The sequence below is a fragment of the Oncorhynchus keta genome, unplaced genomic scaffold (genome assembly GCF_023373465.1).
Source record: "Oncorhynchus keta strain PuntledgeMale-10-30-2019 unplaced genomic scaffold, Oket_V2 Un_contig_2467_pilon_pilon, whole genome shotgun sequence".
NCBI lineage: Eukaryota > Metazoa > Chordata > Actinopteri > Salmoniformes > Salmonidae > Oncorhynchus > Oncorhynchus keta.
The window spans coordinates 192,865-197,302 of NW_026284047.1; positions in this window are offsets into that span (position 1 = coordinate 192,865).

A 4,438-nucleotide genomic window follows, 5' to 3' on the forward strand; every position below is an offset into this window, starting at 1 on the left:
CCATGCCATTAGGACCTGATGGAGGGAAAATAGAGCCCTGAGTACCAGGCCATTAGGACCTGATGGAGGGACAATAGAGCCCTGAGTACCAGGCCATTAGGACCTGATGGAGGAACAATAGAGCCCTGAGTACCAGGCCATTAGGACCTGATGGAGGAACAATAGAGCCCTGAGTACCAGGCCATTAGGACCTGATGGAGGAACAATAGAGCCCTGAGTACCAGGCCATTAGGACCTGATGGAGGGACAATAGAGCCCTGAGTACCAGACCATTAGGACCTGATGGTAGTTAGATCCCTGAGAACCAGGCCATTAGGACCTGATGGAGGAACAATAGAGCCCTGAGTACCAGGCCATTAGGACCTGATGGAGGGACAATAGAGCCCTGAGTACCAGACCATTAGGACCTGATGGTAGTTAGATCCCTGAGAACCAGGCCATTAGGACCTGATGGAGGAACAATAGAACCCTGAGTACCAGACATTAGGAACTGATGGAGGGACAATAGAGCCCTGAGTACCAGGCCATTAGGACCTAATGGAGGGACAATAGAGCCCTGAGTACCAGACCATTAGGACCTGATGGAGGAACAATAGAGCCCTCAGTACCAGGCCATTAGGACCTAATGGAGGGACAATAGAGCCCTGAGTACCAGGCCATAAGGACCTGATGGGGGGACAATAGAGCCCTGAGTACCAGGCCATTAGGACCTGATGGAGGAACAATAGAGGCCTGAGTACCAGGCCATTAGGACCTGCTGGTAGTTAGAGCCCTGAGTACCAGGCCATTAGGACATGCTGGTAGTTAGAGCCCTGAGTACCAGGCCATTAGGACATGCTGGTAGTTAGAGCCCTGAGTACCAGGCCATTAGGACCTGATGGAGGGACAATAGAGCCCTGAGTACCAGGCCATTAGGACCTGATGGAGGGACAATAGAGCCCTGAGTACCAGGCCATTAGGACCTGATGGAGGGACAATAGAGCCCTGAGTACCAGACCATTAGGACCTGATGGTAGTTAGATCCCTGAGAACCAGGCCATTAGGACCTGATGGAGGAACAATAGAGCCCTGAGTACCAGGCCATTAGGACCTGATGGAGGGACAATAGAGCCCTGAGTACCAGACCATTAGGACCTGATGGTAGTTAGATCCCTGAGAACCAGGCCATTAGGACCTGATGGAGGAACAATAGAACCCTGAGTACCAGGCCATTAGGACCTGATGGAGGGACAATAGAGCCCTGAGTACCAGGCCATTAGGACCTAATGGAGGGACAATAGAGCCCTGAGTACCAGACCATTAGGACCTGATGGAGGAACAATAGAGCCCTCAGTACCAGGCCATTAGGACCTAATGGAGGGACAATAGAGCCCTGAGTACCAGGCCATAAGGACCTGATGGGGGGACAATAGAGCCCTGAGTACCAGACCCTTAGGACCTGATGGAGAAACAATAGAGCCCTGAGTACCAGGCCATAAGGACTTGCTGGTAGTTAGAGCCCTGAGTACCAGGCCATTAGGACCTGATGGAGGAACAATAGAGCCCTGAGTACCAGGCCATAAGGACTTGCTGGTAGTTAGAGCCCTGAGTACCAGGCCATTAGGACCTGATGGAGGGACAATAGAGCCCTGAGTACCAGGCCATTAGGACTTGCTGGTAGTTAGAGCCCTGAGTACCAGACCATTAGGATCTGATGGAGGAACAATAGAGCCCTGAGTACCAGGCCATTAGGACCTAATGGAGGGACAATAGAGCCCTGAGTACCAGGCCATTAGGACATGATGGAGGGACAATATAGCCCTGAGTACCAGGTCATTAGGACCTAATGGAGGAACAATAGAGCCCTCAGTACCAGGTCATTAGGACATGGAGGAACAATAGAGCCCTGAGTACCAGGCCATTAGGACCTGATGGAGGGACAATAGAGCCCTGAGTACAAGGCCATTAGCTGGTCGTTAGCGATATGGGTACTAACAACGCATGTCTTGAGTGTAGAAGAGGAGATTACCGTGACTCAAACAATCATGTGGAACTTGACTGCGGTCCTGACTAACGACTGTAATATCGTCCCTACAACAGCCCTACACGACACCACAGTGGGAATCACCCCCTCAGTAAGACCCACCATGGAAAAGTAATTCACTTCAAAACTACACACACTTCCTAGACACCTCCTATTCAAGTCATTACTACATTCCATTCACACACACACACACACACACACACACACACACACACACACACACACACACACACACACACACACACACACACACACACACACACACACACACACACACACACACACACACACACACACACACACACACACACACACACACACACGTTAATATGAGTTGATCCACTGCAGTGGAGAGAGAGAACCGTTACTATAGAGATGAGTTGATCCACTACAGTGTTACTATAGCGATGAGTTGATCCACTACAGTGTTACTATAGAGATGAGTTGATCCACTACAGTGTTACTATAGAGATGAGTTGATCCACTACAGTGTTACTATAGCGATGAGTTGATCCACTACAGTGCAGTGATCCACTACAGTGTTACTATAGAGTTGATCCACTACAGTGTTACTATAGAGATGAGTTGATCCACTACAGTGTTACTATAGAGATGAGTTGATCCACTACAGTGTTACTATAGAGATGAGTTGATCCACTACAGTGTTACTATAGAGATAAGTTGATCCACTACAGTGTTACTATAGAGATGAGTTGATCCACTACAGTGTTACTATAGAGATAAGTTGATCCACTACAGTGTTACTATAGAGATGAGTTGATCCACTACAGTGTTACTATAGAGATGAGTTGATCCTCTACAGTGTTACTATCCACTACAGTGTTACTATAGAGATGAGTTGATCCACTACAGTGTTACTATAGAGATGAGTTGATCCACTACAGTGTTACTATAGAGATGAGTTGATCCACTACAGTGTTACTATAGCGATGAGTTGATCCACTACAGGTGTTACTTAGAGAAGTTGATCCAGCAGCATGAATCCACTACAGTGTTCTTCGATGAGTTGATCCACTACAGTGTTACTATAGCGATGAGACTACAGTGTTACTATAGCGATGAGTTGATCCACTCTTAAAAGCAGAGCCTAGTGTTACATATAGCATGAGTTGATCCACCTTACAGAATATTCACTATAGACCTCTGATGAGTATTTAACATAGACCTGTAGAGTATTTAATATAGACCTCTGGAGAATTTAATATAGACCTCTGGAGTATTTAATATAGACCTGTAGAGTATTTAATATATAGACCTGTAGAGTATTTAATATAGACCTGTAGAGTATTTAATATAGACCTAGAGTATTTAATATAGACCTGGAGAATTTAATATAGACCTGTATAGTAATATAGACCTGTAGAGTATTTAATATAGACCTGTAGAGTAGAGTAGTATTTATTATAGACCTGTAGAGTATTTATTATAGACCTGTAGAGTATTTAATATAGACCTGTAGAGTATTTATTATAGACCTGTAGAGTATTTAATATAGACCTGTAGAGTATTTAATATAGACCTCTGGAGTATTTAATATAGACCTGTAGAGTATTTATTATAGACCTGTAGAGTATTTAATATAGACCTGTAGAGTATTTAATATAGACCTGTAGAGTATTTATTATAGACCTGTGGAGTATTTAATATAGACCTGTAGAGTATTTAATATAGAGCTGTAGAGTATTAATATAGAGCTGTAGAGTATTTAATATAGACCCGTAGAGTATTTAATATAGAGCTGTATTTAATATAGAGAGTATTTAATATAGACCTGTATTTAATATAGAGTATTTAATATAGACCTGTAGAGTATTTATATAGATAGAGCTGTATTTAATATAGAGTATTAATATAGACCTGTGGAGTATTTAATATAGAGCTGTAGAGTATTTAATATAGACTGTGGAGTATTTAATATAGAGCTGTAGAGTATTTAATATAGACCTGTAGAGTATTTAATATAGAGCTGTAGAGTATTTAATATAGACCTGTGGAGTATTTAATATAGACCTGTAGAGTATTTAATACAGACTGTGGATTTAATATAGACCTGTGAGAGTATTTAATATAGACCTGTAGAGTATTTAATATAGAGCTGTAGAGTATTTAATATAGACCTGTGGAGTATTTAATATAGACCTGTGGAGTATTTAATATAGACCTGTAGAGTATTTAATATAGACCTGTGGAGTATTTAATATAGAGTAGTATTTAATATAGACCTGTAGAGTATTTAATATAGACCTGTAGAGTATTTAATATAGAGTATTTAATATAGACCTGTAGAGTATTTAATATAGACCTGTGGAGTATTTAATATTTAATATAGAGCTGTAGAGTATTAATATAGACCTGTGGAGTATTTAATATAGACCTTTAGAGTATTTAATATAG